This window comes from Talpa occidentalis, unplaced genomic scaffold (genome assembly GCF_014898055.3).
Source record: "Talpa occidentalis isolate TD23 unplaced genomic scaffold, MPIMG_talOcc4v2.1, whole genome shotgun sequence".
NCBI lineage: Eukaryota > Metazoa > Chordata > Mammalia > Eulipotyphla > Talpidae > Talpa > Talpa occidentalis.
This window is the reverse complement of record NW_026555331.1, coordinates 115,194,294-115,221,983: the sequence shown is the minus strand read 5'-3', so window position 1 is coordinate 115,221,983 and position 27,690 is coordinate 115,194,294. Positions and strand designations below refer to the sequence as shown.

Below are 27,690 nucleotides of genomic sequence, written 5' to 3'. Positions count from 1 at the left end.
TAATAAATAAATAAATAAGTAAATAAAACATGCCTCTATAAAAAAAAAAAAAAAAAAAAAATAGGGAGGGAATTATATTTTCCTACTGTGAATACGTTTTTTAAAAACAGAAGAATGTCAATAGTTGCTATTTCAGTCACGTAAATATAATTCATTCTTGGATGTCTCATAAGTAAATGGGGCTCTGCCACTTTACATTAAAATTCTACATGACAGATTTCTGTACTTTGAGATCAGCATGATTCCTTGCATAGTTTGGAAAATACCCTGTAGTACCATTCTGCAGGAAGGTAGCTTTATTTTCTATAAACAGCTGAATGCTCCCAAGCTCTTGAGAAAACATTAGTTGGTTTTCTAATGTGGATGCCTTCCCTAAATAATTTTTACAAAACGAATTAGTCATAAAACATAATTTGTGTGCCAAAATTCATTTTTAAGACAATAATTGCTATTTACTTATTGGCAACTATTTTACCTGTTTTATTGTCCTACAATATGATTTCATACCTCACACTATACTACCATTTCAATGTTGGAAGCCTCATACCTTTATGTTGTGCATATTCCTCATGTGGCCCTCTACCCCACTAAACATAGTTCTTAGGAATATTTCTCTAACAGGGGAGGTTACTCATATAAATTAATTTTAGCATTTATGAAATTCAGTACAATGTGCAAAAATTTATGTTTTTTCCTAGTATTTTAAAGGATAATACAACACATACTAATAGAAGTAATCTCCTATTGAGGAGTCAAGGAGTTGGGTTCTTGCCTCACTTACATTCAAAGTTGAGGTGCCAGATAGTTCATCTTTCTAAAACATGACCTTCCCAACCCACTGAAATATTTACCATTATGCCTGTTTCTATTGTGTGTCTAAGGAATTCTGCTGACTCAGAAGTTATTTTACATTATCTAATCATGAGGCAGAAAAGTCATGGTGAGAATTAGTAATTGTCAGGTACAGTCTGCTGGAGAATATGGAAAAGGGGGTCTATCTAAAGGAGATCGAGCCAGGTGAGATCACAAAGGGACAATGTGCTGGCAACCTTGCATCTATCAGGTGAAATACTCATTTAGAAGCAGGAAAGACAATTTTTCTACCTTAACAATTAACTGCATACTGCTTTTGATAAAACTACAGCATATATCCTTTACATTACATAAGTAAGATCCCATTTTCTTTCTTTTTTGAGAAAGCAGACTAATTATATAATACCTATAACAATAAAAACAGAAGTAGAGTTTCAGTGCTTTGTATTTCTAGGACAATATAAGTGATTCTTTTTATAAAGGAAATAACACTTGTAGGGAAGGAAGATCACATTAGGGGTGTAGTGTAAGGTCTAAGAAAACTTGATAGGTTAAAAACATTTTTTTAGTGTGATTATTATAATAGCTACAAAAACTTAACATACCGATTTCCTTACCCATACCGTTGCATATTTATGCAAACATTTTACTGTCCACCTCAACTCTTAATAACAGTGATAACAGTGATGATGGGTCAGGAACTGTTCTATACGATTTCCATCTATTCATACATTATACAAACTCTATGAGAGATTGCGCTGTTACACTCATTTTATGAAGAAGAAGGCAACACAGAAAGATGTCAAATAATGTACATAATGAACATGAAACTAAGTGGTATTCACACAGAATACAAATATACTGTGAAGGAGCCAACATGGTCAGATGCTTTAGATAGTCCACTTTAAAAAATAAAATTTTCCTACTAGATTTAGTAGGATAGGATAGCAAAAACCAGATTTTGGTGGGTTAAGGAATTAATTGAAAATCAGAAGGTGAAGATACTATTTTAATAAAATGACAGACAGTATTAAATTCTGTTGATAGCTAAGGGTGGTAATCCTTACTGAGAAAGGAAGTGGGAGATGCATTAGGGAAGGTTTCCAAGAGTAAATAAAACCTTTTTTGAGTTTGAAAATCCAGTAGGGGCTTTCCAAAAGATGAAAGACTGGAGGCAGGGACTAAGGGAATTATAAGAGAGCAAGTTGGGTAGGGAAGGGCACAAGGACAAAGATGAGATTGGGATCTAGAAGATTAAGATTAGGGAGACCAGGGCCTCCCTGTTGGCGCAAAGGGTTAAGTCTTAGCACTATGAAGCTATTCATAGCCACTGCAGCTCAAGTTCGATCCCTGGCCAGGAAGCTAACCCACATGGTGCAGCAGACCTCTCCTGACTCAACCACTGCTCCCCTCGGCAGTGTATTTCAGTCATTTCACCTGTTCTGCTCCCCACTCTGTCTCTGGTGAATCCTATCATCCTGCACCTCTGGCCTGTACCCTAGTTCTTGGATGCTTAAATAAATAAATAAACCTTTAAAAAAAGATTAGGAAGACCTTGAATGATCTGCCAAAAAGTCTAACTTTATACTCTACCTAATGGGAAGCTTTTGCAGCAGAGGTTAAAATATGTATGGGTTTATGCTTTATATAAATCACTTTGTCAGTTTTGAAAGGAAATATTTGAAAAGGGGAAAGTTGTTATTAGAGAGTTGCTGCAGTGATCGAGGAAAAAGAATATACAGTTTTCAGGGAATTGGCAGTAATGACTGGAAGAAAGGGAACACATCATAATTGATGTGGTTTTTGGAGTTGATGGGTTTAGAGAGCAGAGTCCCTGGGTTTACTCCGGGAAAGGTTTCACCAGAGCTCCCTTTTCAGCGGCACATGGCAAGTTTCCCAGGAGAGCTTCTGCATGACATAGAGACGTTAATTACATTTAAAACAGTCTTATCAGAAAAAGGGACAGAAAAGTAAAGGACATTTGCATAGGCACAAGCGGGCAGAAATACCTTCCCCGAAAGGGACAGGTTTGCTGAGAGAGGCATGCATGGTTGCAGGCAGGCGGCCTGGAGGAGAGCTGCCTCTGCTGAGGGAGGTCAGTGAAGAGAAGCTCGGCATGGGACAGGTCACGGGTGGGCAGGAGGCTGCTGCCCTGCAGAAGGTGAGAGTTGGTGAAAAGAAGCACCTGCATAGGCACAGGTGGGCAGAAGGACTGCTGCCCCCTGCTAGTGCAGAGGCTCTACTAATTTAGTCATCTTCTCTTTGTGAAGGGCTCACTCCTTTGTAGAGTGGCCTGTTTGCTGCTGATTTTGGACAACTATGCAGAATCTGAAAGGGACTGGAGATTCCACAATGGGCCCAATCTCTATATCTTTACCCTCTGGCCTATGCTCCCGACACAGTCTGATCCTGCATGGGCCTTATGCCTTGTGATAAGGAATGGGTGCCTAAAGATGTTGATTTCCACAGCTGGGTTAATGGTCATGTTAATCCCCTCTACCCCCTTCTGGTGTGAGTCATGTTTTAGTCTTGCAATGCCTCCTTCAGGTTTTCTATTCTTTCCTCCATCAATAACCACATAAAGGTATAATCAGCACCTCTTGGTCCTTATTTGGAGATGAGTAAATAAAGAGGAATTACCTGTCTTTACTAGCTTGCCTGATGGTAGGGTGTTCTTTGAAATAAAAATAAAATAAAATAAAAAATAATTTAAAAAAACTATAGTACACACAACAGGAAGTACAGAAAGATGCATTAAATTCTAGACAAGGTGAATCTGAGGTTACTGTAGGATATAGTGGAGGTATAAGGCAGAATACAGGATGTGAAAGAAACTGTCAGAAAGTTATGAACTGGACGGTATTGTTTGGTGGTAACCAGCAGTCTATGGATTCCAGTTAGAATCTAAGATTGGAACTGAGGATGTATGTGAATACTTAGCAGGAGAAAACCACAAGAATAGATGTTGGTTGAGAAAATAAATCAAGAGGACAGTAACATTTAACTTTGAGGTAGGGGGAGAAGAGCCCAGGAGGAATAAAGAAATTAAGCCAAAGATAAAATACAGAAAAACCAAGAGAGGAAGGGGCATTTCAAGAAGGAAGTAGCAAATGCTAAGTAAAATGAGAACTTCTGGGCCTCCCCGGTAGTGCAGCGGGTTGAAACTAAGCCTGTGAAGCTGTCAGCAGCCTCTGCAGCCTGGGTTCAATCTCTGGCCGGCCAGGAAGACACCCATATGGAGCGGCAGACCTCTCCTGTCTCACCTGCTGCTCCCCTCAGCAGTGCTTTCGGTCCGTCTGCCTGTCCTGCTCCCCATTCTGTCACTGGGGAATCCTCTCACCCTCTCGCGCCTCTGGCCTGTACCCCAGCTCTTGTATAAATAAATAAATAAATCTTTAATATAAGAAACTTTACAATCTCATGAATCCTACATTTTCACATACATCCTCAGCTTGATCCTCCTGTGTAAGTGACTCTCTGGTTTCTCTCATGGAAGGAAAGTTCATCATTCCTATCACCATTCTCAGCAGTTTCACAACCCAAACTTTTGAACTTAATATGCAATTTTTAAAAATTATTTATTTATTTATGCATACAAGAACAGGGGTGGGGGTGTGAGGATTCACCAGAGGCAGATTGGGGAGCAGAACAGGCAGATCCACTGAAATACACTGCTGAAGGGAGCAGCGGGTACACAAGAGAGATCTGCTGTGCCATGTGGGCTGCCTTCTGCTGGTAGGATGGTAGGATGGAACTCATGATGCAGTAGCTGGTAAAATAGCTTGATAGCTCCTCAGATACCTAACCCCTGTACCACCAGGAAGGCCCTTAATATGCAATTTTTTATCATTTGATAGTAATATTCTTAGAAACATCTAATAGATTATTATAGAATTATACGCTGTAGTTTTCACCACTATGAAAGAAAACATCATAGTATAGGATGGAGAATAAGAATAGGAAAACTGGAAAGGAGGCACCACAAGATCAGAAAGCTGGCTCACACAACGCCAAGAGCTGGAGATGGGGATAGAAGGGATTAAAATAGCTGCCCTTAACCCAGCTATATGAACTAAGATCCTTAGGGCCAATGCCTAGATCACAAAGTACAAGACCTAAGCAGGTATCAGACTGCTGTAGGGGGTGTCAGGAGAACAGACCTGAAGGTGAAGTTATGGAGATTGAGGGCCATTGTAGAAATATGGGACCTTTCAAATTCTACATAGTTTGTTCAAGTCAACAACCAACAACCACGCCATGAAGGAGTGAGCCCCTCCCAAACAGAAGAGGACTAAGGGGCACCAGTCCTTCGGCACACCTGTGCCTATGCATGTGCTTCTTTTTACCAACTCTCTCCCGCCGCAGCCGCAGGGCAGCAGGCTCCTGCCTTCCTGTGACCTGTCCCATGCCGGGCTTCTCTGCACTGACTTCCCTCAGCAGAGGCCGCTCCCTCAAGGCCACCTGCCTGCGACCATGCAGGCCTCTCTCAGCAAATCTGTCCCTCTTGGGGCAGCCCTTTCTGCCAATTTGTGTCTATGCAAGTGTCCTTTATTCTCCTCCCCCTTTTATAATAAACCTACCCTTTTGGATATAACTAACGTCTGTGTGTCATGGAGAAACTCACCTGGGGAAACTCGCCGGTGCTGGAGAAAGGGGAGCTCTGGTGAAACTTTTCCCAAAGTGAACCCAAGGACCCCACTCTCCCAAACCAACAACTCCAAAAATGACATCCGTATATATTTAACTAGGTTGTTCATTAGTATACAATAAAGATAAAACAAAATAATTTCCACTATTTATTTTAAAAAGCCAGGCTATAATTTCATTTTTGCTCCTTTCAAATTATTGACAGGAGGTGATTGTGTCAGGCTTTCAGTTTCTAATTGTTTTAGGAATGACCAAATCTTTATAACTGCCATTGTTTCACTCAATAATTTTTGATTTATTTTCTAATCTAATTTTTATATATTTTTTGGTAATCTAATTTGCACTCATGACAGCTGAAATGCAGAATTCAAATCTTTCAGAGATGATTAGTTTTTACGATTCTTTTTAGGAAAACTTCTAGCTCAAAACTCAGCCTTCCTGGGTCCTTAAGCTGGCAGTGGTGACTGAGAGAAAGCACAGGTATGTTAAGTCTTAGAAAAGGCCCTCCATCTCCCTGGTGGCGTGGGGGTTAGTCTCACTTCTGTGGCATGAGGCATGAGCTCTGCCAGTTCTGTCTGTCTCTGGTGAATCCTCCCACACCTACTCTCCCCTCAACCTCTGGCCTACACCCCAGTTCTTGTATGAATAAATAATAAATCTTTAAAACAAAATAGAAAAAATAAATAAAAAGGCCCTCAAGAACATGCAACCACCAACATTTTTCATAACTAGCAAATCCAATACAAGTATATGCACCTTCAAGAAAAAAATGAAACACATAAAACTAAGCTAGCTGGCCAAAATTTCTTCATATTTGGTGAAAAATTTTGAAGATTAGAATTATAACTGTGCAATCATTTCACTTCTTTATACTTTTTATAATTATCATCAAGAGTGGAGCACCTACTTATATACCATATTCTGTACCAAAATCCTATTCAGATAATGTAAATGTATTTAAGGTTGTGATAAAATAAGTCATTGAACTTAGGAGTCATTTTAAAAAAGTATAGTATTTTTTCATCATCAGTAGAATGTCATGATGTGCTTTTTCTTTCTAAATAGATTTGATGGGATTAATTGCCTATTTGTACTTTTCCCCAAGAAAAATTTAAATTGACCTTAGTTGCCAAATTATGTAAAAATTCATCCAGTTTACATCATCGTATGAATTAGTGGCTATTTTTTTTTTTTTTCCCAGAAAATCTCAGGACTTCTCCAAGAGTTCTTAAAAATTACTTTTTTGTCACAATTCTGACTTGCCATTTGCTCAATTTCAAATTTCTGTAATTTTGACATAACTAAAATAATAAGAAATGAAGTGGGAGTAATTGTTTGCTTAAGGAGCTGTGAGAAAAGTCACAAAGCACTCTGAGGTTTCATCTGACTTACAGAAGGGAACCAGGCGGGAAGTAACAGGTGCGGAGGTGAGATACTGGGGTGGATTCCTGGGGAGAGCTTCTGGACTGATAAGGTCTAGCTAGGACTGTGGGAATCTCCTAGGTGGTTTCAACAGCAGTGCTGGGTACTAAGGCCTGACAAGCTTCTTCCTGGGAGGAATGGATGGAATGTGGATTCTTCACTTTACCTTAGGCTGTGAAACCACAGGGAGCTCTTTACTATTCTGAAGGCTTCCATCAGCCGGAAGGCATTCAGGACTCCCAGGGAGAGGGCTCAGGGTCTACCCATAAATCAAAGTGAAGACTGCACTCTTGAAACCCCACAGATCATATTATCCTGGCATTATTTCAACATATATTTTATAAATGAAACCAACCAAAGAACAAATTGAAGAACAGGGAGGAGGTTAAAATGTATGCTATCTAAATGTCCATCTGTACATTGGCACCAGCAAGATATTTGAACTCTGATTATGGTGGTACACAAATTCATAGTGTTGTGTTATCTTTAATACCATTAATAATTAAAGCATGCATAATATCTACCTAATTATTTATAATGAATTGAGCAAACTTAAAGCATTATAGAATCAGAGGATTGGCATGCACTGCGTACTTAATGATAATGGACTGTATAACCTGGGAGATAATTTTACCTCCAAGACAAAGAACTTCAGTTTCTTTATCTGGGAAAAAAAAAAAAAAGTTGGACTAGATATTTAAAATTCTATTATCTCAAGTTCATGAGTTTTAATATTATAGGTATAAGCTTATTTTCATGATACACAAATTACTTTTGCTTTTAAATTCTAAGCATAAAATCATTTATGCTCAATGTAAAAAAAATCAGAGAATTATTTTAAAAGTGGGAGAATCTACAATAACCATTCTAAAGTTAGAGAATCTACAGTAAACATTTCTGCATCTGTCATATGTCTTATATACATTTTATTGCAAAAAAATTGAGATTATAATTCTCATGCTGTTTTATTATCCATTGTGGGGCTTAATCTATATTATGTATATTTCCAATGCCTATATTAGCTTTCGTAATTTATATAGTGGCTGCATATTTTATTGTCTATTTTGTGTATATTTATCATTTATGAAATCACCTTAATGCTGATAAGTATTTGTTGAAATCTTCAACATTATTGATGAACATTTAAATTGCTTTTTTCTGTTAGTGCTTATAATATTTCACTAAAAATACTTAATACATACCTATACACTTCTGTGAATATTCCCCTAAGATACGGTCCAAGAATTAGAATTGTTCTATCAAGGGGAATGTGTGTACTTTAATGTGAAAGTTATTACTTTTAATTAAAAAGCAGTATAAAAATTTTATAAAATGTATGAAAATTTGGAATAGTCATAACTTCTGTTAACATTTTGTTAAACTTTCATTAAATGATTTTTCTATGAATATTTCTTCTAATATCACAAAGATTAAGCACATTTGTACAAATATATTCTGAAGGTATTAGTGTGTTCCCCACTTAACAGAAAAGTTTTTTTAGAAGGGGATAAGTGCTAAAAATAAGCCTGTACTCACAAAGCCTTGGGCTTCTCACAAGGCTGACAGCAGAGACATGAACTGAACAGGCTCTTTAAAAAAAAAAAAATAATAAAATAAAAAAGATTTATTTATTTATGCATACAAGGGCTGGGCTGTAGGCCAAAGGTGTGGGGGTTGGGGAGAGAGGATTCACCAGAGACAGAGTGGGGAGCAGAACAGGTGGATTGACTTAAATATACTGCTAAGGGGAGTAGTGGACAAGGAAGGAGAGGTCTTCTGTGCCATGTGGGTTAGCCCCCTAGCTGGGCATGGAAGTTCTGCTGCACTGGCTGCCAATAGCTTGATAGCACTGTATCTTAACTCCTTGTGCCACCAGGGAGGCCCTGAGCAGGCTCTTTACCCTCAAAACTTGCAGGGTTGGCAGTGAACAACCCTGAATTGCTCTCCCTCTGAGCCCACATGTATTTGGTTCTACCTCTCCTTTCACATAGTGTGTTAAGAGATCCTAAAGAATTTCAATAGTCTAAAGTTACAAATCTATTGTCTAATTTTCACTGGTATTAAACTAGACACATCTACTTAGTTACACATTAGTAGACATTGTTATTTTAAAAATGACCTTTTATCAGACTACATGCTTTGTGTCTTCAATGCAATATCATGAACCCACAAGAAAGAAGCAAGAAAAAGGAGCACTACCATTTAGGTTCTGCCCCACCTATGTAAAGATGAAAGGAATGGAAGCATAGGGTAGTTAAATAGCATGCCAAAAGCCAAAAAGCTGATAAATGGAGTCTAGAAAAAGACTGATATTTATCTATTCATTATCCTATTACTTGTCTTAAATCACATTTTATATATAGTGTTTACTGAACATCAAAAAATCTTCTCTCTCTAAGATCAACTGCAGCTTACTGGTGAAGATAGTTATTGCACTTCTCACAGTATTTGTTCAGTCTTGTACTTGCCCATCCTAAAAACAGCAGGTTTAAGGTGAATTCTGTTTCTTACCCTTTTTACTGGGATGGCTGAGTCACTCTAACTTGCTACTCCCCACTCCTCGCCCACCCCTCCACTTCAGCTCCCTGGCTTCTCAAATAATGAATATTACTTTTTTTTTTTTAAAGATTTAGCTTTATTTATTTATTTATTTATTTATTTATTTATTTATTTATCCAAGCACTGGGTACAGTCAGAAGCGCAGGAGGGTGAGAGAATTCACCAGAGCCAGAGCGGGGAGCAGAGCAGGCAGAAGGACCGAAGTACACTGCTGAGGGGAGCAGTGGGTGGCAGGAGAGGTCTGCAAGCCATGTGGGACCCTCCTCTGGTGGCCGGGGAGCAGCAGGGATCGAACTAGCTTCGCAACCCAGCGCTCAACCGCTACGCCACCCGGGAGGCCCTGAATATTACTTTTCACACTCCTATTTATTCATTTATATGAGGTTTTTTGGTTACTAGTTAGCAGATGAACACTTTCCCTAAGAGCCCAAATCATAATTCATTATTAATGATCAGTTATATATATATATATATATATATATATACACATAGGGGGATTTGAGGAACTACTAAACAAGGTTATACTTTTTAAATAAAAGATGCACATATATTGACTATCTTCCATCATGCAAGTCTTAATAATATTTTATAGATCTGTATATTCTCTATGATACATGTGGATTATTTTTGTCTTTAAATATTTGTGATTTAAATAATTAAATCACAGAGTATATTTTTTTTTTACTTTCTCAAGGTTATTTAGAAAACCAGCTGCAGAACTGGAGTTTACCTTAAGCCAAATAAAATTAAAATAAGGGAGTACTTAAAAAAATTAAAGTTGTAGAAGCTTTAAAATAAACAGTAGACTAAAAGTACTTAAGATGTGCTAAACAGTCAAATTGTTTTCTTTTTAATCAAAGGGAGATACTCTAAAAGCATGTAGCTGATCTTGAAAGATACTGAGTTTTCAATCATACAATATCCTTAGATAAATAGGATTCACAGGAGAGATTAAATCTCTCCAGTACTGTTCAAGGTTATGGAGCAAGTATAATAGAGAAAGGCTTTTGGATATCTTCTTGAGTAAGCCATTTTGATCTTTTTATCTTGATTGCTCCTTATCTCCTGATAGTTTACTTCTCAGCTTTAGTGTTGGGTTTAAGAAAAAAATAAATTTGGTCAGCCTTTACTTTGTGCTTGGCTGCTTGTTAGAATGACAATTCTGTGTCTGCAATTACCATTCCAAAGTGTATTGTGTATACTCTTTGTTTAAATGGTTAGTTCCAGAAATATTTAAGAAACTTTCTATACCTAAAATAAACATTTTGGAGAACCATTAAGGAGTAAGAGAGATGATAAGTGGTGTGTTTTGTGTTAGGCATAAATATGGCTCAAAGGGTGAAATCTTTTCTACATCATAAAAAATAGTCTCAATTCCCCTTCATGAAAGCAAATAATTTGGTTGCCTGCTAGTCTAAGATACCCATATCATCCAAAGACAAATCTAAGAGCTGAGGTATGTGTGGCATTTGTTATTTGAATTCCTACACCTTTCTGGGCTGGAATGTAGAGTGTCAGGTAGATTGTGAAATGCTCTCAACTGAAAGGCTTAAAATAAAAATCAAGTCACTCTTCCACAGGAGGCCTACACACTGCCGCTTGGCCGCTGCCATGTCTCTAGTGATCCCTGAGAAATTCCAGCACATTTTGCGAGTACTCAACACCAACATTGATGGGCAGCGGAAAATAGCCTTTGCCATCACCGCAATTAAAGGTGTGGGGCGAAGATACACTCATGTGGTGTTGAGGAAAGCAGACATTGACCTCACCAAGAGGGCCGGAGAGCTGACAGAGGATGAGGTGGAACGCGTGATCACCATTATGCAGAATCTGAGCCAGTGCAAGATTCCTGACTGGTTCTTGAAAAGACAGAAGGACGTGAAAGATAGGAAATACAGCCAGTTCCTGGCCAACGGTCTGGACAACAAGCTCCGTGAAGACCTGGAGCGACTGAAGAAGATAACGGGCCCACGGAGGGCTGTGCCACTTCTGGGGACTTCGCGTCAGAGGCCAGCACACCAAGACCACAGGACACCGTGGCCTTACTGTGGGTGTGTCCAAGAAGAAATAAATCTCTAGGCCCTGCAAATAAATAGTTTATACGGCTAAAAATAATAATAATAAAAATAAAAATCAAGTCATGAATTGAAATATGTTGATATAATATTAACAGATTCTTATTGAAGTTTTTATGACATTTACTTCGTGCAGTAATCAGTTTTATTCTGAGTATCTAACACATGTAACTGAGTCTTCCATAAAAACCCGTTCTCTTAATGTGACACCTTAATACTTGAAAAGTTTTTGAGTATGAAAAAAATAGAAATATGCCATACATTAAAAATGCTTGAAATCAAGAAGAAATTTGATCTAAATAACGCTTTCTTTAAAAAAAAAAATGTATCTATCTAAATGGGATAGTTGCTCTAATAGTCTCAATAAGCACTAATTAATTTTAAAACAGTCTATTCTAAAACTCAAACTTTCTTGACTCACTATGTCACTGTTTACTATGAAATTCTGGGAATGTAAAACAGAACTTACTAAAAGTCAGTATTACCAACAAAAGTACATACTACTGAATGGAAGAAAATATTTGCACTCATACATCTGACAAGGCCTTAATATCTAAGATTTATAAGAAACTCATACAACTCAAAAACAACAAAATCCAAATAATAGATTAAAAAATGGGCAGAAGAGTTATATACACACTTATCCAAAAAAGACATGCAGGTGGCCAATAGACACATGAAAAAAAATTGCTCATCATCATTTATTTCAGGAAAAGCACATCAAAAGTGCCATAAGATAGCACTTCATATTTATGAGAATAGCATACATCAAAAAGACCAGAAACAACAAGGGTTGGCAAGGGTGTGGAGAAAAAGGAACCCTCATACACTGTGGTGGGAATGTATAGTCCATCCTCTATGGAAAACAGTATGAAGGGTTCTCAAAATAGTGGAAATTGATCTACCATTGATCTTTCAATTCTATCCTGCAGTATCTACCTTAAGAGTATGAAAACAGTAATATGAAAGGATGTATGTTCTTCTATTCTTATTGCAGCACTATTTACAATAGCCAAGCTATAAAAAAATATCTAAATGGACCACAGGTGAGTGAATAAAGAATATGTGGCATGTATACACACTGGAATGCTACACAGCTATAAGAAAAAATGAAATCTTGTCATTTGTGGTAATATGGATGGAACTGGAGGGGACTGTGCTAATTAAAATAAGTCAGGAGGAGAAAGACAAATATATGATTATTTCACTCATATATGGAATATAACCAAGTAGAAAATAATAGACAAAATCAAATCAAAACAAACCTTTGGACTCAAATCACAAAAATTGAGATTACCAGAGGAGTGGAGGTGGAGGTGGGAATAAAGCATAATGGAGAGGTCCAACAGACTGTGGTGAAGGGTTATTGGTATTTTGCTGGTAGGCTTGGAGTAGCAACATACACTTAAAAAGGTATGAACCAGTACTCCTAAATCATATACAGTGTACTAAATCAATATTATCTCAATGAAAAAGTCATTGTTATAAAATAGACTTCCTCAAGAATGCTGGTAATTCTGATTAGAGATATCTAAATTTATGTAATACATATTATATAAATATATTCTATTTATAGAATGTTCTAGAGAGGATTCAATTATGCATTCATTAATACTTTCAGTATTCTATCATTGGATTTGTTAACCTTACAGTCCATTTAATCTAAAAAAGATTGTTGCTATTAAAAATGTGACAGTAGGGCCTCTCTGGTGGCACAAGGTTTAAGTCTCAGCATTAAGAAGCTATAGGCAGCCACCGCAGCACCAGTTTTATCCCCGGTTAGGGAGCTAACCCATATAGCACAGCAGACCTCTCCTGCATCACCCAATGCTCCCCTCAGCAGTGTATTTCAGTAGATCTGCTTGTTCTGCTCCCCACTCTGTCTCTGGTGAAACCTCTCACCCCCCACATTTCTGAGCTACACCCCAGTTCTTGTTTCCAGAAATAAATTTTGAAAAGTCAAAATATATGGAAAAGAAATTATATTGAAATTAAAAAATGAAATTATAAATATGTAATTTGGATCATAACACATTAAAGTGAAAATCAATATTAAGTATTATAAAATACAGGTAAAATCAGATTTTGCTTTATAATATTTACTGAAGTAGCAATCTTCCATCTATAGGAAATAAAGAAAAATACGTAATTACATTGAAAAATTAATATTAAATAGACTAAAGAGAATAACTATTATTGTACAAAACTCCTAAACTCATTGACTCTAAGCAAAGAAAAACTCATATAGTTGACAGTAAAAGCATAATTTCTAATTACCATATAAAAATACAAATTTCTATGCAAAGACAAAATTTCACATCATCACATCTTCCATCAGTAGACATTTTTCAAATCAATATAATGAATTTGATATTATTGTCACACTTCTGACCCCATTAAGCAGGAAATATATGGGAAATCCTTAAAGCCAGATTTGCACTCAGCAAATAAATGTGAATAGAAATTAGTCTTCAATTGTCTTAATGTCAATCTGGAAGTATTATAAGTGGTACATTAGATCTAATTTTTTTGAAGATTATATCTTAAAAAATTATATTATCCTGATTATAAAAAGTCAACTTAATTACATCATTAGTGTAGTAATATATTCATAAAATATTTTTAGACATCTATTATTTGAAATTTTTTCTAGAAATTAATGTTACCAAGTGAGAAAATTACAGGCTTCAGTGTCAGTTCTGCCACTAAGTTACTGGTGTGTTCTGTTATCAATCAACACAATTTTTTATATAAAGGGGGAGTATTTTGTTCTAAGAATGTTTATAGTGCTTTGGAACTTTATGGGCACAATGTTCACAATTTTCATGACATTTAGTGTCTCAGTAATTATTTTACATCAATCTTAGGTCAAAAAAAATTCTTGACAGATCCATATAAATATAATAACTAAACAAACAATAGTATCATTTCATGTGGTATACAACAAATGCCATTGATCCTTAAATGCTTAAAAGATCTGGTGAATCTGGTGATGACTGTGTAGTGAGTGCCCTCTGGCAACTTGGTTTAAAGTTTAGAAGGCAGTTATAGTATAGCTGATTATACTGTACTCAGGAAATGACAAAGTAGGGTTTTTTTGTTTTTGTTTTTTTGTTTTTTTTACATTGTGAGATAAATATACAAACTAGAAAAGCCTAATAAAGGCAGGGTTTACATGGCATAGTTGATCTATGGACTAGCAGGCAAATAAATACAGAAATTGGAGGGAAAATTTTTTTGCACTAATTTCATCTTCTGAAGAATGATTAAGGGATTCAGTCCATTACATGCAGCAAGTCTTCCCCACCACCCTACTTGCTTCCCCCTTAATCATTCATGCTAAATCCTTTGTTACTCCTCTGACCACCAGCCTTTCTCCACGACTCTCCTGATTGTGAATTGTAAGAAATCCTAGAATGGATAGCAAAGCCACAGAAGACAGAAGGCATAGCAAAATCATTACAAATAAAGATTACAACCTTATCAGTGTGAAAGTGGGTAAAATGTGGACACAGTGTATATGTTAATAAATCTTGTTCTGCTCACATATTTCCCCTTGCCATGAGCCTCTATGAGAGGGCTCCATTTTAAAGCATATCATCTATAAAATCTTTCTATTTATGGTCCATTCCATTTCTCTTTTCCACATTTTATGGGAGTCCTCTGCAATACTTAGTTTGAAAATTTTCCCTCTTCAAAATCTAGTTGTAGGGCCCTCCCTGATGGTGCAAGAGTGAAGTCTCAGCACTATGAAGCTATTGGCAGCCACTGCAGCAGGAGTTCGTTCCCTGGCCAGGGAGCTAACCCACATGGCGCAGCAGACCTCTACCATCTCACGCACAAGCTCCCCTCTGCAGTGTATTTCAGTAGATCTGCCTGGTCTGCTCTCCCCTCTGTCTCTGGTGAATCCTCTCAGCTCTCCATACCTCAGGCCTACACCCCAGCTCTTATAAACATAAGTAAATAAATCTTAAAAAAAAAAAAAACTTTAAAAAATCTAGTTGTAAAGTTAAAGCCATCTGTTAAAACTTAAATAATTTTTAGCCAGTCTTTGTTCTTAGCAAATGAAAAAAAATAATGTTTACTCTGTGGGTCTGATAGACTTAGGCAGCCTGTTTGGCCATGAATCTTTGTTACCCGCAGTTCTGCATTCCTACACAAGGTCAGAACTGCAGGGCTAATCAGTCATAGGAGCCAAACCTTACAAGCTGCCTTTCAAATCAACCAAGAGCAGAATGTTTGATAACCCTGGGAAGGCTATGTATGCATCACAAAGTATGACTAGGAACCCAGGGGTGGGGGTGCAGAGGACCAATGCATACAACACTCCTGGGGGAATACCCCAGGGGCCAAGAACCTGACCGATGTATTACAAGGGACCCCAGACGCTGGAATGCTTTGTTGATAAGAGTGGAACCATGGTCGAGGGCCTGGGCTATGGTTTCGATTACAACACTTGGTCATCAAGCAGATAATTATCTGGCCAGCACACTCATGTCCCTTCGAAACGCTAGATGACAAAAACACATTCTTCGGTTTCACCCATATTTTTCTCTTTGTCCTCCTACACACATAACTGATGCTATATGATTATTCTATCTATAAAAAAAGGCCAGCATCTTGCTTGTTCAGCAGCATCCTGAAGCCTGCTCCATGACTCCCGTTTATCAGTGTGGTGTTGCCGATGCAAGTTCTTTTCTTCATAAAGGTAGACTGCCAGGGGCCTCCCTTGTGGTGCAAGGGGGAAAGCACTGTACTATGAGGCAATCTGCAGCCTCTGCAGCATGAGTTTTATCCCCAGCCAGCCAGGGAGATACCCACATGGCGAGGCAGACCTCTCCTGTCTCGCTCACTGCTCCCCTCAGCAGTGTATTTCAGTCAATCTGCCTATTCTATTCCCCACTCTGTCCCTGGTGAATCCTCTCATCCCCCGCATATCTGGCCTGTGCCCCAGCTCTTGTATGAATAAATAAATAAATCTTTAAAAAAAAAAAAAAAGGTAGACTGCCAGAAGATATTCATTGAGGTCACAGTAAGAAAATGCTAAACCCATTCAAACTGTTCAACTACCTAAGAGTCAGTGTTTGATTTGGACCACACTACTGTTTGTAAAGCACCAGCAGAGGAAAGTAAAATTTTCAAGTCCACATGGCACACTCTTTACCACATTAGGACCAATTGAGTGGGCACAGCCTCCTAGCACTTGCCTTGACATGGAAGGCAGGAAGAGCATTTCACTGGCCTGTAATGGAAAGTAATAGAATATATTCTTAACTCTGGTTATAAGAAGCTTGCTTGTCTGACCATGATTGAAGAAGATAAGCATACAAAATTACTTTCAACTACTCAAACTATCCTAAAGGCAGACCTTAGTTCTAGTATTCAGCCTGTTCATGGCAGTCATCCTCTCTTCCAGTAGCGGTATGGATTTAGAGTTCACTGGATTATACTGAAGGCCAAGGCTGACACTAAGTCACTCATGAACAAATTTGGCCCAAATATTCTCATTAGCCAAGTCATACAGTTTTGTCACTGGCATGGGGAAGGGAATACTGTTGTAATGGTAGTTTTTTTCATTCTTACAATGAATACGTTAATTACATGGCTGTCATATAAATATAATAACTGCATCTCCTGACCAATGGTCATACGCATTTAACAGCACAATGACTCAGTCCTCCAGAGAAAGTAGTGTCCTTATGGAATAAAAGTGGTGAATTTTCTCTCATGTAAATTCTGTGAGCTCTTATGAAAACCTACTTGTTTCTTCTTCACTCTCTATAAGCAAATTTCTGGCCTCTGGTGGTAAGAGGCTCCCACCCCTTTTCTCTATGTTCAGTTATCTAAAATTTATATCACAAAAGATGCAAAAAGCCAGCTGGTAAAACCCTCAAAAGATAATGGGAGGTTAAAAAGCAAAGAGGATAAATTTTCTTTAAGTGGGGAGGTAAAGTGGGAGATGTTTACAATTGGGCGCATTTATAATTTACAATGGGAGGTAAAACTTAGAGGATATTCAGTCTAGTACCTAGAATAAATACCCTGAATACCAAAGGGATTTCTTTTTTTTTTTTTAAAGATTTATTTATTTATGCATACACAAGCTGGGGTACAGGCCAGAGGTACAGGAGATGAGAGGATTCACCAGAGACAGAGTGGGGAACAGAACAGGCAGATTGACCGAAGTAGACTGCTGTGAGGAGCAGCGGGTGAGTCAGGAGAGGTCTGCTGTGCCATGTGGGTTGCTCCCTGGCTGGCCAGGGATTAAACTTGTGCTGCAGAGACTGAAGACAGCTTCTTAGGTTGCATCTTAACCCCTTGTGCCACCAGGAAGGCCCCCAAAGGGATTTCTTTTGCAAAAGATCACAAGACATTACTTTTTTTTTTAAATTTCAGAATTCAAATATATCAGATGGAGATTTATTTCACAATAAAAAATACAGTACGGGGCCTCCCTGGTGGCGCAGCGGTTGAGCGCTGGGTTGCGAAGCTGCCCTCAGCCTCTGCAGCGCCGGTTCGATCCCCGGCTGCTCCCCGGCCACTGGAGGAGGGTCCTACATGACGCTCAGACCTCTCCTGCCGCCCACTGCTCCCCTCAGCAGTGTACTTCGGTTCTTCTGCCTGCTCTGCTCCCCGCTCTGGCTCTGGTGAATTCTCTCACCTTCCCGCGCTTCTGGCTGTACCCAGTGCTTGTATAAATAAATTAAAAAAAAAATTAAAAAAAATACAGTATGGAATTAAATGTGTAGCAGACTAGAGTCACAGTCAACAGCTAAGATAATAATCCACAGCCAGGCATAGATAAATAAAGGCTTAAATCTGGCTAGTGGCAGTGAAAATTAGAACAAAGGAGAAAAATGAAAATAAATGAAAGATTGTGCAGTGATAAACTCAATGGAATAAGGTGACCTGCACTCATTTAGTGGAAACTTGGAGAAGCAGAAATTTTAGCATCTTTAGAATGTTAACAGTGACTAACAGTTGAAAGTATTACTAATAAATAGAAAGGAATTTAGAATATTAAACCTGACTCTCCCCTGAGGACAGTCCTTCCCCTAGAGTGCCCACAAGTGGCCCTGCTACCTCCAGGCCCTTACTGACACTAACTGGTTTTTATTGTCACTTTTCAGCACATTATCCCCCTTTCCTCCAATGAGCTTTGAATCTCATGTGTCATAACTTCTCCTTCTGTTACAGCCCCTGGTTCTCACATAGTTGAACAAGGCCAGAGAAAAACACAAGACTTCTAATTTTTACTTTATGCTCATGCCAACTCCCTGAATGCTACCTAGTGACCACATTGTATTTCCCAGTGTATTCACTCTCCCAGGTCTCCTGAACTACAGGTTCCCAAAGTTCCATATTCTTTGAAGTCCCCTTAGCCTTGGAAAAGATTCTATGAAAGTAAAACTATTTTTATAATAATGTTTACATGTGGTATTCCTGTTTCACTGTGTTGACATTAGTTGCAAAGGCACAGAAGCAACAAAGAGTAAAATTGGTGTCTTAACACAATCAAGGTACTGACACCAAATAATAGTAGATGTCACCAATGAGCACGTTTGGTTGGGGAAAAAAGTCAGTTTTGAGAAAGAATGCCCTAGACGAAACAGTTCCCAATATTAAATTTCAACCCTTGAGTGTCTTTTTAATATTCTGTGTGAGACATAAAGCATTTCTGCTGCATACTAAAGTACAATCTTCTCTGGGAAAAACACTTGTGCTTTTAAAATGGAATACCATTTTTATTCGAAAGAACAACTGACAAATTATTGCTATTCATAACTGAGTATTTGGCAGACATTTTCTCACAAATGAAGAAAGTGTGTCTTTCATTTCAAGAAAAACAACTCACACAATTTGTTGCCAGTGAAAAATTTCAAACTTTAAAATAAAAATTAGATTGTAGACAATATGTATTGGCCACCTAGTCCTTCCTAATATTTGAAGTTTATTTTGATGAGATGGAGAAGACATAAATAAAAGTGATTTTTAAAAAATGTATGATTAAAAAAAGCCAACATTTGGAATATTTGCATATTTCAGTAAAACAGTATTTTTCAAATGACCACATGATGTTATAAAATCATGTATGAATAACAACAAAGTGGAATATGCAAAATAGTGGAAAATAATTATTGATATGGCTTCACATTTTTTTTATTGCAACTAGTCTTTAAGGTTACAGTTTACTGAACATCAACTATTAATTATTAATGAAAAATACTTTTCCTTTTCATAAACAAGAATCTGTGGGGGGGCAAGCAAACAATACAACTATTCGTGATCTTTTCTTCTCTGTGACATACTAGATCTCAACAAATTGCTTTCCACAGTTTTTTTCAGGTAGTTCTGCCTCTCCTCTCCAATGTATTGTAGTTTATGCTTTGCACCTTATCAAAAAATGTTCGTAGCTGCTTAAATTGGCTGTTGCCTTTCCACTTCAAATCTTTCTCCTCTCAATCTCAACATAAGAAGCTGATTTTAAATAAAATACCAAGATCATGTTTCTGCTTTAACCCTTCAATGTTTCCCAACTCAGTTGTTCTAAAAGTTCAAGTCTTTAGCTTGACCTACATGTCTTACACAGGACCTGGCTCCCTGTGAACTTACTTTTTTTTTTTTTTAAAGATCTATCTATCTATCTATCTATCTATCTATCTATCTATCTATCTATCTATCCATCCAAGCACTGGGTACAGTCAGAAGCACGGGAGGATGAGAGAATTTACCCAGCCAGAGGGGGGAGCAGAGCAGACAGAAGGACCGAAGTACACTGCTGAGGGGAGCAGCGGGCTGCAGGAGAGGTCTGCGCGCCATGTGGGACCCTCCTCCGGTGGCCGGGAAGCAGCCGGGGATCGAACCGGCGCTACAGAGGCTGCGGGCAGCTTCGCAACCCAGTGCTCAACCGCTGTGCCACAGGGGAGGCCCCCTGTGAACTTTCTTAACCTCCCGTTGCTCTCCCATTTGCTCACCAATGAGGACCTCACCAGCATCCTAGCTGTATGCGTGTATTTATCTATTTGTTTGTAGGTTTGTTTAATACGTCAAGGAAGCCTTTTATTTCTAGATTTTGCATCTGCTCTATCCTTTTCCCAGAATGCTCTTTCTTTCATATTTCTACTTGACCGATTGCCTCTCCTTCAGGTTTTTACTCAAATATAACCTTAGTGAGAATTCATTTGTGTATCCCTTTTGAATTTGTAACTCTATCCCCTCATTTACTATTCTCATCCACAAACTTATTTTTTAGCATTTGTTTACGTCTATGTCTATATCACCAATTTTTGCTTTCTATGAGTCTCAACATTATAGAATCCTATGAGAATAGGACTTTTCATAAGACTACATACTGCTATAACTTATTACCTAGAGCAGAGCCTGACAATGAATGGCACTCAATAATTTTGTAGTAATTGGATGAACTGAATAAACATCTGTGCCTATTGGACAGAGGCATTCTACCTGAGTCTGGAGACCAAATGTTAAGTAGGTATAGAATCTAACTAGAAAGCTGTAACAGAATGGGGGAAAAGAGATTATAAGGGTGTGTAGTAGGAAAAGAATTAGATTAAGTTGGTTATTCCATATGACTTTATTTTTTTATTCAGTGTTTCACATTAACACTTGCAATATATAATGTTCTCCTAGATGCCATTAAATTTGACACACCTTTATGGTAAAGAAGTTCCCAAGAACATTTATAATTTTGTCTGATATATATACACATATATACACATATATATGCATGCATACATATATATATATAACATCATGATATATAGAATCAAGTTTATATACAGAACATACAATTTTCCATAATGTTATAGAAATGTGGACTGACATTAGCATTATTTCGATTTGAATGATGATGATAAAAAGTAGCTATTTGAAGCAGATTAAATATCAAACCTTCAGGATCCACCTGCCTAGCTGAAATCAATGAAATGTTTCCTATTTGGAAATATAACATGGTTGATACATTCAGTCCTTCTTCTAACACATTACTCAGAATTATGTGTGAATTATATATGTAAAGCATAAATGAGTTGGCTTAAAATTTTTAAATGCCATCCTCGTTTTTTACTGCAATATGCTAACTGCAGTAACTACATTTGCTATAATGACATATGTAATGAAGTGAGACTGCTTTATAACAAGGGCTTTGGGGATTTACATCTGGATGTGATACCGAAAATAGTCATGTCTTTTGCTAAACTCTTCTGACTGCTGAATATTAAAATGCATATTGTTCAATTCAGGCAAAGAGATGCTAGAGAAAGTGTCAGATGAATAAAATAAACTGGAAGATTTTTATTCTTGGCCAAAAGCCTACAGAAAATAGTAAAATAAGTTGTAAGAAAGCTATTAATGATTTTCTATTTGTTTTCATTCACATTTTCTAATTTAAGATCTAAAAATATTTATAATGTTACAATATTTCCATGTAAAATATTTTTAATACTTGTTTTACTTCAACATTTGAATCAGATTATTTCTTGATTCAGTTTTCATTTCTGGATCTTTTTAAATTTAAATTTCTAGCATGTATATGAGATGCAGTTTTGTTTCTTTACATTTCTAATCCAGGGTATTAAGTTCTACTATTTATTGTCTTTTATTTCTTTCTAATTACTAGTATCTCTCCTGTGACATAATATTCCAGAAAAAAATGGAAAGTATCCACTATTCTACAAGGTAGCTTGGAATCTTAGGAAAGAGATATAAAGAATTACCCATGGGACTAAGCATTTCTTCCCAGTGAATTCTCATCATATCCATTGTTGTTTAGAGGTCGTTTTAAAGAGTTTATTATAAAATCTGATTTTGTCAGATTTTCTCTAATGTGAATATATACTTGATCACATATAATTATCTATAAGACACCCACATTGCAGTAAATATAAAAAGCAAAAATTTATATGCGCACAAACACTGCTCAAATTTCACATTTCTGTGCCCTTGCACATAGCAAATCCTCTGACCTATGCATTCCTGACTTCCTTCCACACTTTCTCTATCCCTTCTTTTTACTATTATTTTCCCCAATGAAACCCAAATGTAATTTTATTGGAGGGACACCGGTGCATTTTACAAAATGCAGGACTGCTAGCCCAGGAAGCAGGAATGAGAAAGTCATCAAGACTCACGAGAGTAACCCAGAAGTACTTGCTTTCCATTTCTTATCTCTGTTTTTCTTTGGATATCACTTACTTTTATCCATCTTCCCAGCCTGGCTTTCTTGACCTCTACATATAGATAACAGAAGATGGCAGACTCATAACTCCTGAATTTATATCCTCAGTTCAAGTTACACCCATCTAGACTGATTATGTCCAAATTCCTAATTCCTAGGAGAGAACATCTGGAGCAGTTTGGGTCAGGGGTTTATTTATGGTCTAGTCAATTGTGACCAGCAGAGAGGATCTAATAATAACAATATGCCTGTCAAGGGCAAATCCCTGGTGGAAAATGTGGGGAAGGGAAGGGTGATTCTCAGAAATATATGGTAACCTTTTACTTGGCTAACTTCCTATGAAATCATTAAGGCCTCATTTTGGTGTCATCTTTTCTGGTTAAATCCTTGTACCCTGACCACTATTCCAATGTCAGGGGATAAATTCATAGAATTTTAAGTCACGAATCCAGCAATCCTCTCGTCTCTCTCCACAACTGTATACTTTGTCTTTTAGTTTTATATATTTAATACTGTTCTGAGTTCATTATATAATAAGCATCTTGGAAATGTTTGTTGAAGAAATATATCAGCTTATGAAGGTACAAGGATTTATACTTGACCATGGTTATTTGCTTGTTTCCCCAGTATACATGACAATGTTTCATAATAAAAAACAAATGACTGAATAGAATCTAAAATTTTTAAGACAATGGACTCTATCCTGTCTTTTTCTTTTTAAAAAACAAAAATACTACCATTTCAGATTCATTTTTTGTAATGACTACGATACTCTATTTTAAGGATATGCATACATTAGTTCTCTGGAATTTCAATAGGAACTTATGATTCATATAGTTGATCCAGATTGTCTACAAATATTTTATTTATTTATTTATTTATTTATTTATTTATTTATTTATTTTTTAAAGATTTATTTATTTATGCATACAAGAGCTGGGGTACAGGCCAAAGATGTGGGGGTAAGGGGATGAGAGGATCCACCAGAGACAGAATGTGGAACAGAACAGGTAGACTGACTGAAACACATTGCTGAGGGGAGCAACAGGCCATACAGGAGAGGTCTGCCTCGCCTTGTGGGCTGCTCCCTGGTTGGCCGGGGATTGAACTTGAGCTGCAGAGGCTGCAGATTGCTTCACAGTGTGGTGCCTAGCCCCTTGAGCCACCAGGGAGGCCCCTACAAATATTTTAAAATGATGGTTATATGTTCAGCTTATACTCAGACCTATTGGTACCTATTTTCTTTGTATTTTTTATCTTGTATTTTCTTTATTAAACTATAGTGTGTTTTTCTACTTTTGACATAATGAGAGAATGACATAGCCCTCAAAACTGTAGAAGGAAAAAGAGTTTTTCTGTCATTTCACCAGAATACAGAATATAGGGAAATATATACACATACTTATATAAATATATATTTATTATCTGATATTTATATAAATTTATTACAGAAATACAATATATTTTATAATTTTTGAAAATGTTCCTAAAAATAAGCTCACATACATTGTTTAGAGATTTGGACATCTGAAAGGTTAAGATTTACCTACCTACATTTTGTTTATTTTTGTACCCTTTACGTCAACATGCCAGAATTTTGGGGTCATCTACCAAGAGATTGAAATTATTGAAAGAGATTACTTAAAAGGGAAACAGAAGAAGTTATATAGAATCCTGGAGAACACCAATATTGAAAGATTGTATTTATGAGGAGTTAGGGATTGAAAAGCACAGGAAAAACCCAGAGAGGAGAGTTTCAAGTGACTTTACCCTAACTCAGTCTCCATGTCACTGTAAACAACTGCCTTTTCACTTAGAGTACATGTCACCTTCCCTCATACATGCCCAATCCTCCAGGTCAATTCACTTCCCTCCACATTCTTTCCAGTCTTCCAGCAATGTAGTATCAACCCATCTTGAATTTCATTACCTTAATGCACTGCTGGGTGACTGGGTAATGAATGTTTTCAAGAAATTTGAACTACTAAGTTAATGATATGCCAGATAATACTTTTATTGTAACAACTCAAAAGAGTGTTAATGCCAGAATTCAGCTTCCTCAGCAGGGTCCCTTGGCAGGAGGGCATATTTTGACCTCTCTTAAATTGGACCAAATAAGTGATAAGCTACTTCACCATATTTTGCTCAAATTTCATATAATCTCTAGTTCTTTTTTCAATGAAGATATTTATCAATAAATTTATGTTGAATGGAGTTCTCTGCTAAGAGCAGGATGTTATAATTCAACATTTATAGTTTACAGTCTGATTTTTCATGTTTCTCAGTGTAGTGATTCATACTTGAAAAAATTTTTTTGATGGGAAGTTAAATGCTTGAGAAAGATATTTAATTTATAGGTAGGAAACCAGTTTAGTTAGGGCAGAAGATTACTACATTCTTTAGATGATGAAATATTGCCTATAAATTTATATTTTCAGTAGTTAATGCAAAATATAATTAAATTATATTTATCTTATAGTTCATGCATCATTTCATATTAAGTGCCTAAATTTGCTTGGTAAATCTTATATTTTAAGAAATTTGTAAAAATTATATATCGTTAAGATTTTTATCTGTAATGCTACGTAATGAACAGGAAAATTCTATGTAAAGAACAGGTCCAAGGGGTTAAGTCTCAACACTATGAAGCTATCAGCAGCCACTGCAGCAGGAGTTGAATCCCAGCAGGAGTTGAAGCCAGGGAGCTAACCCACATGGAACAGCAGACCTCTCCTGTCTTGCCTGCTGTTCCCCTCTGCAGTGTACTTTGGTCAGTCTGCCTTTTCTGCTCCCTACTCTGTCTCTGGTGAATCCTCTCACCCCGCCCCACACCTCTGGCCTGCACCCCAGCTTTTGTATGCATAAATAAATAAAAATAAATCTTAAAAAAAGGATTCCTCCTTTAAAATACTATTTACTTTAAAATAACCTTAATTCCAAATAAGCAGCATTAAAATACACTTCATTATATTTCACATATTTTAAAATTTTTTTAGTATTTTAATGACACCGCAAAGTGATTTGTTACATGAATAGAACAATACAATGTAAAAATGTATATAGGCAAAATGATCATTTCTCCAACATCAGTTTCCATTTACAAAGACGAGATGCAGCCAATGGGAAAAGTCAGCTGTGATATAATTTAACACCTTTCTCCTTGTTCAATGTAGTTCAATGTAGATAGATAGATAGAAAGGTGTCTGCCTATCTGATTTTTAAAAATTAATATCTAGTCATACTACATATTTTATGCTGTAGAAGCTTAGTTTACATTAATATATCATGCACATTTCTGTAATTCAATATGAACATCATCTGTATTCTACAAAGATTCAAACAACTTTGAAAGAGAATGGGGAAGGTTATGGATAGAAATACAAAGAAAAGCAAATGTAAATCTGAAGGATTAATAAACATGGAAAAAAATCTCATTGGTAATATTTGCTCATGATTGGCAAATATTTAAATGAGGTAGGAAGCTTCTCACAATAAAGGTACAGACAAAAAGTAAATTATATATATTTTAAATGACCTGACAATATTCTTTGACTGAGCTACCAATTAAAAATGTTTTAAACTATTAACCCAGAAATCCCTAAGTATTATCTAATTTCTAGACATCTATTTCATAAAGATAAAAACCATGGCATTAAAAAATACCGGCATAAGACATATTACCCTACGTCATGGAAGACAGATTTTTTTTAGAGGAAGGGAAGGGATGGAGTCTAGTAAAAGGAAAAATGAAAGACTACCATAAAGAATAAGCATGCTGTGATCCCTGTTAATTTTGTTAAATGTATGTGTATATCTACATTAACATCTTGCAAGAAAGTTATTAAATTCTCTATCAAGCTAATATTTTATATTATCCAGTCCTGACAACACTGGTTTACATGCATTCCTTTAACATATCTGATTTTAGCTAATTGAAAACAATTACAGCAAATATAATCTTATGACTGCTGCTGAGAGGATCTCATTGGAATACAATATCATGTATGAAAGTTTTCCAAGGTTCACAGTCATTGTATTTACCGTTTCATTTGTAGTAATGAGTTCTGTCTGTCAGTGCTAGTAAGTGAGGAACTGAACAAGTAAACTAGACTATTTTATTCAATAAGCTGAAATATCACTTAAAGATCATACTGCAAGTGTAGTCTCCTAAATGTTTACGGAAGAGAAGAATAATTAATTTCTTAAGTGTAAGTATGTTCTCATTTTCTTTCCACGAATTGCCCCTCAAGTAATGTCAATATGTGTACTTTAAAGAAAACATAAGAAGAGTCTGTGTTTCTGCAAGTGTGACTGAAAATTTTTTAGACTTATTTAACAGCCTCCGTGTTATTAACATCTCGCACCAGAGTGGTGGGTACATTATAATCGATGAACTACATCGACACATCATAGTCACATAAAGCCCATGGTCACACAAAGCCCATGGCTTACGTTATGCAGAAGTAATAAACACATATTGTCCAGTTTTCTCCTCTGTCTGCTTCTAGGGAACCTCTGGTCTCTTTTTTCCCTAAGTGTCCTCATGGGACAATTAATATATGTATGCACATTTAAAGTCGACAATCAGTCACTTGTGCCACTGAGATCCACTCACTGTTTAGAAGGGGCTTATGTTCCTGCTTGCAGTTATTACTGCAATGTCAGCTCCCATTGCTATGGATGCAGTTGCCATGTGCCACCACTGTGTTGCCATTGCAGCCTGAGTGCTAATGAAGAGCCTGGGTCCCCACCACAGACTGGGAAAATATGCTGGGGCGTGTACTCTGATGTTGTACTGTGATAACCATATGCCAGAGCCACACTGCATTATTCATCACAGTCAGGAGGCTACAACTCTCACTGCCTTTGTGCTTAGCTTCCAGATATCTCACACTGAAATTGTTTGAAAATAATTCTCAAACCTTTTATTTCTATCTCTTCTGCTCTTAAAATGCATATGCAAATCTATGGACAGTT

At 36.8% G+C, this 27,690-nt stretch overlaps 1 protein-coding gene and 1 pseudogene across 5 annotated transcripts in view; one reads left to right on the top strand and one right to left on the bottom strand.

Annotated features, from left to right (window-relative positions):
• SEMA3E (semaphorin 3E) overlaps nucleotides 1-27,690 on the bottom strand; it is a 391,299-nt gene that overhangs the window by 233,645 nt on the left and 129,964 nt on the right. The gene's annotated exons all lie outside the window — the stretch shown is intronic.
• On the top strand, nucleotides 11,017-11,543 carry LOC119244812 (40S ribosomal protein S18-like; annotated as a pseudogene). Its single transcript, XR_005125147.2, has one exon. The product of XR_005125147.2 is annotated as a 40S ribosomal protein S18-like (transcript).